At 40.7% G+C, this 16,456-nt stretch overlaps 1 long non-coding RNA gene across 1 annotated transcript; it reads right to left on the bottom strand.

The window, feature by feature from the left end:
- Positions 1–11,401: 11,401 nt before the first annotated feature.
- On the bottom strand, positions 11,402–15,323 carry LOC139004823 (uncharacterized). The gene is made up of 3 exons (XR_011470602.1): positions 15,247–15,323; positions 14,873–15,032; positions 11,402–11,479 (listed from the first exon to the last, which is right to left on the bottom strand). It is a non-coding gene; the product is annotated as an uncharacterized lncRNA (long non-coding RNA).
- Between the last annotated feature and the right edge of the window lie 1,133 nt (positions 15,324–16,456).

Raw genomic sequence — 16,456 nt, forward strand, 5'->3', positions numbered from 1 at the left:
TGTGTGAGAGTTCAAGAGACCTCAAAGTAACCACAGAGGATGATCTGAATTAAAACTTTCCAGCTAAAAGCAAATCATGGTATGTAGTCGTGTCCTGGGCCAGTATCTTCCTTACCTGAGCCTGTCTATTGCCTTTTGGCATCTAGGATAACATACCTTTGGAATGTCAGGGTAATTTCCTTTTTTTTTTTTTTACCTTGAACCCCTCAGGGCACAACCACTACACTTGAGCAGAGGCCACAAAACCCCTCATTGTTGTTTTTATCATGTATGTTGTTGACTATTAACAATCCTACATCCACCAGTGTAAAAGAAGTATGTATCTATTCCTTTCACTTTTTATCCAATTCCAATGGATTTCATGGGACCTCCTTCTGTCTTCCACTTTGATTCTGATTTTTTTAAATAAGTGGAAAAACTGTCATTTTCTGAAGCATTTTCTCAATCCATTGAGATTTTGCTTCCGGCAATTGTTGTCAGTTTGGCTCAAATGAACTCATAAAAGTTCTCTGCAGGTTTGAATGTTTCTTTCATTGACACCCTAAAAAGATAAACAACAAAAAACCTAGCCTATTTACAAAGGAGTTTCTGTATGCTAGTTCTTTCTTAAATAAAGTTCTTGTCATATTAACTAGGTTTAAGATCAAGAAACACTTCTGAAATTAACGCTATAATTGACAAAGTATTTCTGTGACTGCCACTTTGGATTACTAGAGGACTGGCAATTGAAACTTAGCTCTTAGCCCAAATGAAGTGTTATGTAGCTTGAGTTGTTTAACTGGGGATACATTGGCCAAGTCACAAGAATGGACAAAGAACCAAAGAGATTTAGGCAAACTGTCCAAATCAGAAAACAATTTGCATTTACTTCTTGGAAGCTAATTTTAAACTTTGCCTTAATAAGTATGACCCTTCTGTCTATAAACTAGTCATTTATTTATTTAAAATCATAATTCTAACATTTGAATTGACCTACATTTCCAAATATTAGAAAATTTTCAAGAATTAAAAACATTTTTTTTTTAATTGGAGAGTTCCACTTAGTAATATACTTCCAAAATCCTTTCAGCTTTTCTTTTTTTCCATTCCAAAAATCCATTGATAGCAACCAGCTCTGTGCTTCCAAATTTCTGGAATGGTTTCAGATGAGTCAATACCAATGCCAACTCTCTGGTCTGGCCTAGTGTGATTATTTTGGTAATAGTTTTTGAATCCATTTATAGGAGAAATGCAGTCTTTTTCCCCCCGCTTTTGTTTTTGTGTAGAACGTATACTCAAGCAAGGCATGTTTTTCTGTTGTTCTTTCAATACTGGGGGGAAGCCCAGAAACATCTGTTTTCCTTCAAATCTCTGTGAATTTCCATGTCTGTTATTATTACCAACAACTGATTGTAAAATGGGTGCCTTCTCTATGGGGGCTTTGTACAGAACAGGAATAAATAAACTTGGGAATATGGTATTTCTGAAGCCATGAGATATGCACTTTGGATTGGCAACAAGTACTAAGCTCTTAACAGACCAAATAATATGTGACCTGGGTCCACATGCTATTTGAATCTGTCTTGTGCTTACCTCATTTCATCAAGCTGTCTCCATGCGTGTGAGGATAGCAACATCCGAAAAGTGTGGGAATGTCACTGAAGCATTATGGCCCATGAATTGATGTAAGACTCAGGGCTTGCTCTGCAATAGGAGACGATTATTCTGGAATTTTCCAGACCCTAGCATTAATGTACTTAGGGTCCTGGAGGAGCTACTTAAATTATTTCCAAACTTCATCAGCAAATGGGAGTGAGTATACTTGTCGACATCCTTAAAATATTTTGACCCATGACAAACATAGGTATTAGTAACTGACGCTATAAACTAATAGAGAAAGAGATATGACTGCCTCCTGATTCTACTCTCCTAAAAAATAAGGTTGTTATAAAAATTAATAGACTATTTCCAGGGTTTATTACCATTAAAATCGAAAGCAAATGTACCAGATTTTCATTATTTTTTTTTCTCTTTTCCATATTGAATTCTCCCACTAACTACACATTAATATTAACTGGTATAGCCTAACTCAATAAATATTGGTATACCCGGAATTAACTTCCAATATTAATCCTTTGGTGACTTATTGCTCTGCCTTAATTTGAGTGTTATATAAAGCAGAAGGTTGACATGTGACGGATGCCCATTAAAAGGATAAAAAGTGCTGCTACTTGAGGTGATAAGGGGTGAAATAACCACTGGATTTACAGCCCACCAGGATTTTATAGAAGGGCAGTCTGAACCTGGGGATTTCTTTTGCCTGCCCACCATGTAGAAAACATAGAACTAGAAATTATTTACCCTTATTAGTTCATTTAATTATTTTTAAAAACCTATGAAATATATATTGTTTCCTTCTTTCCCCTCCCCCCTCAAATGTAGATGTTGACATCCAGTGTAATGAATGGATATGTGAGTTGGCCAAAGAAGGAGTGGAACACAGAGTTTTCTTTCTGACTCTGAAATCAAGCTCCCACTGATAGGCCACAGTTCCCAAGCATTGAAGTTGACCATCTAAATAAGGAGCAATGGGCCTTGCCGGTTTGGCTCAGTAGACAGAGCGTTGGCTGCAGATTGAAGAGTTTGGGTTTGATTCTAGTCAAGTGCACGTACCGCGGTTACAGGCTCCATCCCTGGCCGTGGTTACGGTGCATTCCCAGGCAACCAATTGATATGTCTCTCTCACATCGATGTTTCTCTCTCTCTGTCTTTCCCTCTCCCTTCCACTCTCGATAAAAATCAATGGAAAAATATCCTCATGTGAGGATTGAAAAAAAAAAAAAGAGCAGTGAAGGTCAATGGATTTTGTTTGTCTTTTTAACAAAGTGGTTCCATTGATGTTTACTATCTGTGGTAGCAGAAATCTAAGATGACCCCAATGACCTTTTACACGGCTTTCCCTCCCTTGGTTGTGTGACTTTGCTGATGTTAGGATTATGAATCTGTTGACCTTAAAATAAGGCGATGTTCAGAGTGGGCCTGGCCTAATCACATGAGCTTTTCAATGTTCTCCAGCTGGCTGCAGTTGAGTAACTCACAGAGGTCCTAAGCACGAGGAAATCTATGTGAGGAAATTTCACACTGTTGAGATGGAGGGTCCCTGGGGCAAGGACCTGAGAGTGGCCTCTGGGAGGAACTGAATTGTGCCAACAGCATCCATGAGCCTGGAGCAGATTCTTCCCCAGAACCTCCAGATGGAGTCCACCCAGCCAACACCATGAAGTCGCCTTGGGACTCAGAACAGAGGAGTCAGCCCTTCTGGCTTTCTGACCTACAGGAATGGAAGGTCCTAAATGGGCCCTGTTTTAAGCTGCTCAAGTTCTGGTACTTTCTTATGCAGCAACATAGAACTAATACATTGAGCGACGGGTCAGATTCACATTGTTGGCACTTAGCAACACATGGCCGTATTGCTCTCTACACAATTCTTAGTCATGAACTAGGTCTCTATCACTTTGTGATTTTTCTTTAGTATAAAGAGATTTCCTCACCCAGAAGTCCTGTTCTTTATCCGAGCAGGTTGACTTATGTCATTTTTCCTGATTTAAACATTATCTGTTTAAAAAGAGAGTGGATTTTGGTCTAAAACCTAATATTTCTTATCTGCACAGGGAGTGAGCCATGTTTTCAATAAGAGACATAGAGACCTACCTGGTAGGAGAGTCTGCCTATAAAATGCGCATCTCTGCTTGTAGAGGAAACAATTATCATGGAAAAGGCATCTTGTGGACCGTGGAGAATTAGAAATGCTTTGAATCCACTGGACTATCTGGCAACTTTGCTATAAAGTCTTGTTTTCATTAAAATGGATTGGGCTGAACCTTTCTTTGATAATTTAAAATTTCTTTCCACTTTCCCTTCTCCCTGCCTCCAACCCCCATGCTTTAGACGTCATTGGTATTTTGGCAATCCAGGCGGACTTGAAAACAAATTATTGGCTTACATTTTGTCAAGCATCTCCCTAAAAATCACACAAAAACATGTTGATGGGCAGGCTTTCTCCACACTGCTCTTGTACGTGTCGGAAACTGGCTTCTTTCTCATAAGCCACGTTCAATGCATTTAGCACTCAGCGGTCTCATCGGCCCTTTCAGGAGCATTACAGCCCATGAAAAGCCAAACTGCTGAGATGGTGGAGGCATGTAAACTCAGCATTTGTAGTATTTGTGTCTGTTCACCATTCCAACATTTCTTCAGTCACTTCTTCCCCAACGTTCATACTCTTTGATCTACCTTATTTTAGTTACTATTGCAATGGAACAAGCAATCCATACTTATTACTCTGCAACTGCAGGAAGTGTGTTACATTCACTAATTGTGTGGGTCAAGAATTCAGATAGGGCACAGCAAGGATGGCTTGTGTATAATCCATAATGTCTGGGGCCTCAGTGGAGACAGTTTCAAATATCTGAAGGCTGAAATCATCTGAAGGCTTCTTCACTCACATATCTGGTTTCTGGGTTGGTTTGACTCAAAGGCTGGACTTAGTTAAGACATTTGACTGGATTACCTACCCATGGCCTCTCTGGGTGAGATAAGATAGACATGGAATGGTGGATAGATGTGTCCAAGGGGGGAGAGTCTCAGATGACTGGACCACCCGAACACCATGGTAGTTATGCCCCAGTCTACAAGACACACAGCATTCCTCACACTGCATTTTGCTGATTAAAACAACCACAAGCCCGTTCAGATTTCAAGGGAGGTGAATAGACTGCACTTTTCCTTGGGAGAGTAGCAAAGCATATTTCAGAAAAGCATTTTTGATGGGATATATTTGGTGGCCATCTTTTGGAAATATTGTATGCCACCATTCGCCCTCTGGCCAAAACAATTGATATCGTATGGCACACAAAATACAGCCACTCTCTCTCAACACCCTCAAAAGTTTCATTCTATTTTGTCTTCCATCTCAGGCTGAAGGGACAGAATCTTGTCATTTAAATCAGGTGAAATGTGCATGAGATACCTTGAATGCAATTCCTCATGTAGGGTTTCTCCCAATCTGATCTGTGAACTGAAGAGACAGGTTATCTGTCCCCAAATCAGCAAACATACAATCAGACACATTTAGGGCAACCATAGTAGACTTTAGTATTCAAAATAGAACCACTGTTTCATAGCAGTTCTGAAATCCAGCGGGGGACAGGTTACCAGATCCTCGATTTAAGGCTTCCACCTACAGCCCAAGAGGCATTTTCAGTGGCTTTTAGATCCATCCTAGGCTCTTTGTCCTTCCCCCTAAGTCATTCTGCCTTTTTCATGACCTGTAGCACCTGTTTACAGCTGAGCAGATTTTTGTTTCTTTATTTTTGTTTTTATCCTATATTTTGTCTGTCAAAGTTCAGAGATGCAAAGACTTTTTAAAAATATATGTATTTGTTATTGATCTCAGAGAGGAAGAAAGAGGGAGAGAGAGAAACATCAGTGATGAGAGAGAATCATTGATCACCTGCCTCCTGCACATTCCACACTGAGGAATAAACCTGCAACCAGGGAATGTGCCCTGACTGGAATCTAACCATGACCTTCTGGTTCATAGGTCAATACTCAATCACTGAGCCATGCCAACCAGGCAAAGGCCTTTTATTTTTATCTTTATTTTTTAAAATATTTTTAAAATATATTTTATTGATTTTTTACAGAGAGGAAGGGAGAGGAATAGTTAGAAACATTGATGAGAGAGAAACATCCATCAGCTGCCTCCTGCACACCCCCCACTGGGGATGTGCCCGCAACCAAGGTACATGCCCTTGACCGGAATCGAACCTGGGACCCTTGAGTCTGCGGGCCAATGCTCTAGCCACTGAGCCAAACCAGTCAGGGTGGCAAAAGCCTTTTTATTTTGTACTGTTTCTGTCCCTTTTAGTCTCAGTGAGTATAATTTCTTTTGAAATGTTGTAGGAACTTGTATATATCAACACATGAACTTAACCCTTTAGGCAAACTTTATATGCACAAGCCTCTGAAAGATAAGCCCATTTCCACTTTGGGCCCCCAGTGGGTGTGATTTCTGTGGAATCACATCCTGAAGACTTTTAGAAACCCGAACTTTTGTCTTAACAGAGGCGTTTCCTAAAGAACATTTCCCATCTGAATGTGCCTAGAGGTCATGAATATAAATCTTTCTGGGGTCTTCGTGAAGGCACCTAAGGGGGCATCCTTAGATGGAGTCAGTGTTTTTCTGCTTGCACTCTGAGTTTAATATTTGAACCAAAGTTCCTTTCTTATTTGAGAAGCCTCTTCTGTCAGAAAATGCTTTCCTAAACCTTCTCTAGTTGCTCTTGAAAACTGAACATAGTTTGTTTTTAGTTCCTGTCATAGGAAGTTGGCCTCCAAATTTTCCGGGTGTAGTTTTGACTACATGTAGAAATGAATGATTTTTAGTTTTCTCCTGACTTTGGACTTGTGGCAGCATGGGTTGGTTTCCTTAGACTTCGGAGCCTCCAAAATGACATGTTAGTGTCATCATGTTCTTTTGTGGAGGAACGATTCTCCCTTTCTCATCTCCCCTGTGCCACTGACTTTAATATGTGATCATTTTTTAGTTTGGAAGTCTTCCAATTATCCCTCAGGACTCATCAGTCACCTTGTCATCCTGTAAAGATGTGGTTGCCACTGTCCAAGTGAGATAGTCAACACAGGAATTTGTGACCAGAGGAAGTTTTGAAACTTCTTATCCTCATCATTGTCACCAGCACCATCATCCTCATTACCATCACCGTTACTATCATCATCATAGTGTTTTTGTGTGCAGGAGAGGAGGGCTGGAGTCCTGTAGCAGGCCACCTTATGTCATGCTCTCACAGTGGGCCAATGCCCAGGCCGTCACCTGTGCGTGTTCTTGGTTTATAGGATATCTCTCCTCCAACATCTTGGTTTATTTTCCTTTGTTGATGTGTGTGAGTATTGTGATAGCCATGGCTTTGTTTGCTGGTATGTGACCCTCGAAATGCTCTTTGCAACTTTGCAGGCAAAACTCCGTGGAGCTGAAACTAAACATTGTTTTCTGTGAGTTATAATGACAAGGGAGGAAGATTAGATCTTTCACATAATTATTCAGGATTTGGCAGATTCTTGGACTGAATTTTAACTGATAAGAAGAACAAGAACCTTTTGGAGCAAAATTCTGCTTTATCATCCTGATTTTAGAGTGCTTTTGCACTCAGAACAGCTAAAATATGTCTGTGAATATGTATCTAGAGTCACTACTTCTGAGCTTTTAGAAACTGCTTCTTATTTCTCTTAAACTTTTAAAGAAGAGTGTTCCAAAGGACATTTGACTTACTTTCTTGGCACAAAACACTAACCATGAAAATATTTTGTGAACTCCAATACTCCCTTTATCACCATGGGCGCCTTTGGTTTCTTTGGCCTCCACTTTGAATTTTTGCAACAATCCTAAAGGTAGACACGGTCGCTTTTTCCGTCTAACTGATATGAAAGGTGAAATAACCAGTTGTTTTTGTCTTCAGAGCATATGCTTTTAACCACTAGTTTTTCATTCTCCAAACCTCTAAATGGGAACCATTGTAACTAAAATTGTAGGATTTTAAAGAATTTTTTAAAAATGTGTAAAGCACATAGTCTAATCCTTACTATGTAGGAGGTACTTCATTTTTAAAAAATAGCTAAAAATAACTTTTATTGAGCTGAAACGATCCCTGGATTGAGTGCGTTTCCATATCATTTAAAATGAAAGGATTGATCTGCCCCTTACATATTAGGCATTGAAAAGCCAACAAGAATCTTTATACGAGGACAGATAATACAAATGACAAATAAGGACCCATGAAAGGGAAGCTAGAATAAGCTCTATTTTGGCAACAAGTAGCCCCAAAATTTCTGTGTTTTTCTGCAACAGAAACCTACTTCCCCCTTGCTTGTACTGATAATCCTCTTTACTTTCTGAGATTCTTCTAGACAGCTGACCTCTGCAGACCTCTCAAATATCTAGAAGCCACTTACGTTGTGTGGCTCTACTGTCTTCAGACAAGGCTTCTCCATGTTTCTGAGAGAGGAAGAGGAAGGTTGTAAAAGTGCACAAAACTTTTCACGGACTCAGCTCAGAAACCACCCCCATGACTTCCACTGACATTTCATTGGCCAGAATCTGTCATGTGACCTCAGCTAGGTGTCAGGGTGCCAGGAAATGACAGACAGAAAACAAAGGGGATCTTCATTCTTCATTGATGAGCACTAAGGCTATGTGCTGCACCAACAAAGGATCTCAGCCAACTTAGGGGAGAGAAAAGGCCGGTGAATTGCTAGCGTGGGGAAGACAGGGAGATGGGAAAGAAAGGATGGAAATAAATGTATTTCAAAGCTGTCATCTAATTGATGTGGACAAGAGGATTATGGGTCTTATTAAATAAGGTAGTTTTTAATCTTGCTTTTATCTAATAGTAGAATATGCATCTGTGACTGACAGGACAGAGAGTGACGTTCATAGACTAGAGTGGATACTTGAAGTGAATTTTGTTGATCATATGCTGAAAGCTAATTCCAGCAGGTCATAATAAATGCAAGAAGTCCTCAAGAGGTTGATGGACTTCTATATTCAGCAGGGCTGAATATATTACCTGTTGCTGAAATAGCTGAAAGCATTTCCCCAAACCTAAAGATTTGCATCTATCATTGCCTGCTGCCTGATAGCCAGGGCAGTTCCCCCAACCTGACAATGCCTGCTGTTTACCAAGCCTTACCTTTGATATGTATATCTGCTTTGCTTTAGGGCAATTTGTGTTAATAAAAAGATAGGGGTCCAGAGATTCGAGGAACTTGGTTACTGAAGGTAGGTCTCCTCTGGCACCCCAAAATGCCTTCCAAATTTATATTTCATGTCTAGTCTCTTTATTAATTTACTTGAAGCCCTTCTCCAGATTCCTGACCCCTTCTAGATGCTGAGAAACACCCCGGCAATGATGCTGCTATTGGTGGAAATTAGACTCTTCCACAGGATTAAGAGGAAGGAATTCCAAGGACCTACATGCAGGAGATTGTGGTATGGTGGCAAGATGATTTATTAGTGATGGTGACACTGGGCTTCCAATGTCCCATCTCTCTCTGTTCCACCATAGAAAAAAAAAGGCAACCATGTCTTCAACAGGGCCAACATAAAAGACAGCATAGAGAGTTCCTGTTTCATATTTAAGCTTAGTCCAGCAGTTCTCACCCTGTGGGTCGAGACCCCTTTGGGGGTCGAACGACCCTTTCACAGGGGTCGCCTAAGACCATCGGAAAACACATATATAGTTACATATTGTTTTTGTGATTAATCACTATGCTTTAATTATGTTCAATTTGTAACAATGAAAATACATCCTGCATATCAGATATTTACATTACGATTCATAACAGTAGCAAAATTACAGTAATGAAGTAGCAACAAAGATAATTTTATGGTTGGGGGTCACCACAACATGAGGAACTGTATTAAAGGGTCACAGCATTAGGAAGGTTGAGAACCACTGGCTTAGTCCATTGGAGCCAACAAAGTCTCCTGAAGGCCTGGGTAGCTGGTGATCCACATGGTCAGCATAATTCCAGGCAAGAGAGAATGCGAACAAATAGGAGAGTGTGGGTAATTAATGAGAGAGAGAGAGAGAGAGAGAGAGAGAACTTCTTTGTTCTCTTGGGCTTTTAACCAGGATCTTTTTCAAAATAATCAACCAACTTCCTAAGTTTTTCAGGACTTGCACTGGCTCTACCCGCTAGCCAATGATCTTTTTCCCAGGTTAGATTGACAGGCCTCTAGGGTCAAGCACCTCCCCCTGCACTACATTGAGTTTATTTTGCATATACTTACCCCCCCCCCCCCCCCCCCCCCCCGCTTTGTTCTATCCCTACACACAGTGATCTGATGAATGGATTGGTGGTTCCCTGGGGGGAATGTGAAGCGGTAGCCTGGTGAAGCAAACAGGCTCAGAGTCCCCAGTTGACTATGCTCAACAATATCTGACTTCCCTTGCTCTCTTCCCATTAACAATAACTAGCTACCTATGGTAACACCAACAAAACTAAGAAAAAAAGGAAATGACAGTATCAAGTAAGGTGGAAAATATAGCCAATTATATATGACTTTAATAAGATAGGAATGAATCGAACTCTTCTATTAGGAGATAAAACCCATATGCTGTTTTCAGGAAACATGCTTAAACCAAGTGGGTCAAGAAATACTGAAAACAAAGAGGCAATTGCAAACTAAATGAAAAATGTTGCAATATGATCATCAGACAATGTAGTTCTGTAGGATTAAAAACATCGAATAGAAGAAAGTGGATATTGTGTAAAACATGTTCACTCCAGCTTGACTTGAAAGCACATCACTCTAGTGGGCAAAAAACACACTCTTCATAATTAAACAAGTAGTTGAAATCAACGTCATTAACTTGTATGCCGACCATGTACACAAGCAGGTGCTGGAGGCTTCTGTTAGACTGGATTCTTTTTGGAAATGCTCTGATCCTAAGCAGGGTGGATCTTGTGTCATTATCATTCAACTTGGTAGATGGCTTTGGGTATAATGTTTCCCACATAGACATAGATGGATACGTGTGACCAATATTTCAATTTATTTAAGGCTGCCAATGACAAAAATAGATGGAATTTCCTCTTTTATCGATTGTTTGATCTTTGAACCATGCCTTCAACTAACTTGTCAGTCCAATGACGGAGGTCCTGGACCACAATGCAGGACATTCCAACCTCCCAAATAAGAACAGTATCCACCCTCTTTTTCACCTTTCTTGCCTTTTTTTCTATGGCTTGAGCTGAAATTTAATTGTGACAATTAGCTTCTCATTGAAGCAGACTTTGTGTTATACACAATAGTTCCATCAGGCAATGTATTTATGAAAACAGGAAACATTTAAATGAAATCCATTCCTTTCGTGGGAGGCAACTGAGATTTTCTTTTTAGATATGATCTCAAACTTAGCTGGTTGAGTTGACTTGGCTACGGAGAAAAACGGCCGAGAATATGAAATGACGTGGACACGTCTGGTTTAATATAAATGGAGCTCTGGGGCGCAGAGGCTCACGAGGCCATGGGGAATTTAGGTTGTTTTGTTATTTAAAAAAAGCAGGCTAGTTAGGCAGGCTGCACATACGAGAGCACAAAGTCAGGAAAATGTGGCCATATCCTGCCAGGACCGCTGGATAAGGTGCTGTCTGCAGTCCTGAAACTTCTGCATTTCATTCGCAATAAACCTATGGACAGAAAAATCATCAGATTTCTTTGGTGATAAAGGAAAAACAGATATTTGAACCTTTGTCTATTTTAGTCTGAAGAAGGGACAAACACAAACTTACAATCATGGTTAGAGATTTATTAAAAATTATTTATTAAAATGAAACTTGACGGCTTAAGACTGCTTCAAGCATATGGTTCCACAGCCAATGGGCACATCCTGAGGTGCGGGGGTCTCAGGAGTGTTCTCTGAAAAAGAGGAAAAATCAGGGCAAGAGAGAAAAATAAAATTTTAGATGATTTCTTCTTTGGTCCTTCCTTTCAAATATGACTACTGTTCCTAACAGCATTACAGGAAGGAAAATACATAAAAGGTTGCCAGGTATCGTGTTTTAAATTGACTGTTAGGTACAACTCATTTGGCTTCTGTTTAGAAAATGTAAATGGCAATGTAACGGGAAGGCCAATTTCATGGTTCAAAGAGGTCAGAGGTTCCATCCCAGCTCCTGGATTATTTCTTTATCCCGAGGAGCATAGCTTTGAACAGGCTTCGTTCAGCTTTCATTATTTTGATGTTTCCTAGGGAGAAGCTTAGAGCTGCTTCCTGCAGGGTTGAGAGGGGAGAGTGTGGGCTGGGAAATGAAAAAAAGGACGAGGAAATTAAAGGTTGCAGAGGTTAGTCTGTTAATTTGGAGCAGGGCCTGAGTATTGCAGCTACCGGAAAGGTATAAGAGGAGAAAAATCTAGAAAGACCACCCACTGACCCTCAAAATCACACTATTAGTTTCGTGTCCCCCATTTGCATACATTTGACTTGATGTTTTTGTTTGTTTTTATATATTTGATGGAAATCTTGAAAAGTGAAAAAGTAGCATTTAGTCCATAGTTTGAAATCTTTTAATAATGCATGCATCTATTTTAGTTAAAAAAAAGAATTGTTTTTTTTTTTTAATGCTTATGGAATTATATGACCCAAACTTGGTCATCTCCATATTGTAAGATACTATGTGAAATGAATGAATGCGTAATTATTCAATGTTTTTCAATGAAAGTAGTCATGGTATATGGAAAAATTAACATAAACTCTAGGAAAACAGATGAAATGCTGTGGAAAAGCTCTGTGCAGGAGAGGCAATTATAAGCAGGGTGTCAGTTAGATCTGAGCCACCAACTATCAAGGTTTAGGGCCAATGTAACAGAAGAATTATTTTTTTTTTCAGATTGCTTTATAAGTGACTTTAATTTTTCAGTCCCCTTTGATGTAATAAAAATTCCAAAATATACAAAGCATTGCAAGTTTTGTATAAGGAGGAAAGCCAATATCCAATGCCAATGACAAGATCTTGTTACTACAACTATACATAAAAAGGAAATTATCATTAAAGCATGCTTAATGATCCTGAACCCCTTAGATTAATCAACCACCAACTAGAGTTCAGTTTATCTGCAGAAGTCTCTTCCAATTCCAATAGGTTCCAATCTTCAGACACAAATTATACCACAAGCAGAGTCTGAAGACCCTTATTATTTCAAGGTCTTTAATTTTGGACCAATAAGCACCTCATACATTCCATACCCATTGCCAAAGTTAATGCCAAGGGTCTAATCAAAATTTGTATAGAGGAGTGTTTTATTTCAAGACCAGCTTATTTCCCTAATGTGTCATTATAGGAGAGAGTATTATATGATTAGAGCAAAATAAAAGTATCACCTGAAAGTTGAAGTTTGTTAACAACATTTAGACTTACTTGGGGTTTGTACTGTATGCAGGACGATCTATATTTTTACTAACACTAGAGTCCTGTTTTACTTTTAATTTGTCTATTAGCATTTTTAAAATTATATATGCACACACTCTTTGGCCAGGAGATTTCTATAGTTTTACTTTAAAAGTATTACCTCCTCTCTTCTAAGCTCTCATAATTCTACACTTTAACTTTTGAGCAAACTTTTTTTTGAACGACGTTGAGCCTTCTGTTGTTCATCTCTTAGAAAAGGTACCCGGATTTTAGTACATCTCTAGAAATGTATTTCCTTTCGAGGAGAGAAAGAGTAAAAAGTGAAATTCGAATCTGCTGGACATGGGTCAGAATGCCCAACCTCTCTGGTTCTGAGGAATGTATTTTCCTCCAACGGCCGGTTAATCTGTCTCACAAGCAAGTGACATGTTAAGGACCTGTGCTGCCTCCTGTGGGAGCCCAGGGACACGGGGCCTCGGTGGTGACATTTTCCAGATCATGTTGTCTTTCCCAAATGCAGTGGAAATTCTCTTTGAGTTAATGTTTGAAAAGCGCTGACTTAAACTGACTTTCTAAGTTGTTTTTTTTTTTTTTTTGAGGAAAGTGCATTTTCTTAAAAATGAAGGCAATTCTTATCAAAATAGTATGAGAAATTCTTAATCAAGTAGAAATTTGAACACAAAGTTTATTCCTAACTTAATGTCATTATTCAAATGCATCTTAATCTTTTTCATGTTTCATTTTTCATTCTGTCTGTATTTTTTTTTACAAAAATTTACTATGTTCAAAGTGCCCTTCATTCTCAGAATACTTACCTTGATCTTCTGATACTTGGCTGACTATACTGACAGTTGATCTCTCAGAACTTTGTTGTGATTTGTAAATAAGTCTGAATTTCTAAATTTAACTTTGATTCAAGTTAAAAAGAAGAGTTGGCATTTGAAACTACCAAACAAGGGTGATTGAAGTTACTTCTTGACGTTTCTTTGTGGATCAAACACTAATTTAACATGGACATATTTGCCAATTGTTCAATCAGCAACCAAAATATTAAATACTCTGAAATCAACAACTGTGGCTTTGACTCTCGGTCACCTATAGAACCTCAGTGCTGACTGGGCTGATCAGCTTCTATCTTTCGCTTGGAAAAACCCTAGACAGCCACAGCTATTCCCAGGTGTCTTCTGCCAGTTTAATGACTGTCCCGTCATGTATGAAAGCACCAGGCAGCTGGCCAGTAGAAGCTTCTTACACTATGAAGTACCTTGATGTACCAACTAGGAGGCAGATAAATTTAAGACCAAAGTTGTGAGTAAAATATGGCTTCTATATACAGGTATCTTATCATTTTTTATACACAGCTCAGTGAGGCTATTTTTCAACCAACTCTCTCAGGTGGAGTTTCAGGTATAGCTTGGCTGCTGTGGAATTAATTATTCTCTCTGCAGATCTTGGTTACTTTTCCTTCCATCCACACACAACCCTGCTTAGGTGCACTATCTGCCTTGAAATAAATACTTTCCTTGGTCTCAAAGCATTTGAATCAGAGTCAACTTTTTCTTAACAATTAACATTTGTCTAAACAGAGGGGGCTGCTATGGGCTGAATTGTGTCCCCTCCAAATCCATACGTTGAAGCCCTAACCCCCCAATGTCACCACATTTAGAAATAGGGTCTTTAGGGAAGTAACTGGGGTTAAGTGAGGTCAGAAGCTCTGATTCTAAAGGGCTGGTGGCCTTATAGGATGAGGAGAAGACACCACAGATCTCATTCCCAGCACAGCACAGAGGGAAGACCCGGTGAGGACGCAGTGAGAGGGAGAGCTCGCTCGCACCAGAAACCAGCGCTGCTGCCACCTCGATCTTGGGCTTCCAGCCTCCGGAATTGTGAGGAAATAACTTACTGTTGCCTACGCCTGCAGCCTGTGGTATTCTGTTATGGCAGCTGAGCAGACGAAGACAGGCAGAGTGTGTGTAAAAATGAGCTGAGTTCACACCAGCCCTCTGACAACAATCCGGCATGTCTAGATGAGGGCGGCTTCTCTTGTTCGCAGGTTCAAAGTCCTGGTAAAAACAAGCAACATAAGGGGAAAGAGAATCAACTCATAGGAATGTGGTCCAAGAATAATGCCTCGTGGTTCACAGGGAGGAGCTGGTTATAAATCCAGCCCAGAGCATGGGTCAGCCCAGCTCATGTTGAGTTATGTTTTAGCTTTGGTCAAAGGCTGTTAAATGAGTGTAATTTAAAAAAAAACACAAAACCTGAATTAAAACCTACCTGAATTTATGGTTTCCCCATACATCCTCTGTGGAGCATTCTTTAGCCAGGGCTCTTTGCGTGGGGGGACCCTTTCCCTCACCTGGTGAGAGCTCGGTCACCTTGCTTGGTGTGGCCCAGGTTGGTTCCTGGTCAGGAGGAGGCGCTGGCATGCTCCAGGGTTCTGCTGAGGTTGCACTCACGGCTGCACTGTGGGAGGTGCTGGCTTTGGCAGAGAGCAAGAACTTGTTCAGGTAGTTCTAGAAGGTAAATGTCATGTTTCAGAACACTTGAAAAAAGAATTGTCAAAGGGCCTTTTCAAAAGAAAATAAAATCTTTCCCTCTCAATATCTTGACATAAAACAGATCAGGTTAGGCAGCTCTGGTGGGATGAGGAGGGAAGGGCTGGTGCCCAGCCTGGGACGCTGTGGAACATACACAGGGTGTCGCTGGAGAAGAGGAAGAAGGTGCCATGAACGATCGCCTGTCGTGTTGTGTGGGCTCTGCCTGTCTCAGGAGAAACCTTGAACAGTTCAGGTCAACCAATGCTTTTTTCATAAAAATGAGAAGCCGACTGCTGTACCCTGTAGAAACACCTTAGGCCTAACGAAACTCCTGGAATTGTCTCAGGTGCAGAGAAAAGACTGGGTTGCTCGAGAAAACTCGCACCCTCTGCCCTCTTCAGCCTGTGAGAGCCTAGCTTCCCCGGAGACACGAAGGGGCGAGCCCACCCTCGGGAGGAAGGGAGACTTCTCATTCCTGTGCCCGCCCACCCCCATGCCACAGGGAGAGCAGCGCCTGCCATTTGCTCACAATAGGACACACCAGTCATGTAACGTGGGGGGGAAATCACCATGACGTTGTCGTGTGATCTGAAACGGCCGATGAAGGCATCAGCTTTAAAGGCAGAAATGAGGACATTCTTTGTTTCCCCAGGACCTTCTCCAAAGCAACTGACCGCCACAGGAATGACGGTGACAGACGTGGCATTCAGAGTCCACGGGCACGAGAAAATGCCGCCCAGTGTCTTACATCAGGGCTTCCCCTTGACCTTTCCAGATAACGGCCCTGGCATTTACCTCACCATCCTCCCAGGCAAGGGCTGCGCAAGACCTCATCACCCTGCCTTTGCCGCTCTCGGTCACAAGCTGCAGAAAGGGCCCCTGCACGTCCAGAACTGGCCTCCCCCTCCCAGCCGCCTTGTCCCAACAGGTGAGGGGACATCTTCATT

The sequence above is a fragment of the Myotis yumanensis genome, unplaced genomic scaffold, assembly GCF_028538775.1.
Source record: "Myotis yumanensis isolate MYYU_CA2020_CCGP unplaced genomic scaffold, mMyoYum1.0.hap1 SCAF_3, whole genome shotgun sequence".
NCBI classification, from domain to species: Eukaryota; Metazoa; Chordata; class Mammalia; order Chiroptera; family Vespertilionidae; genus Myotis; species Myotis yumanensis.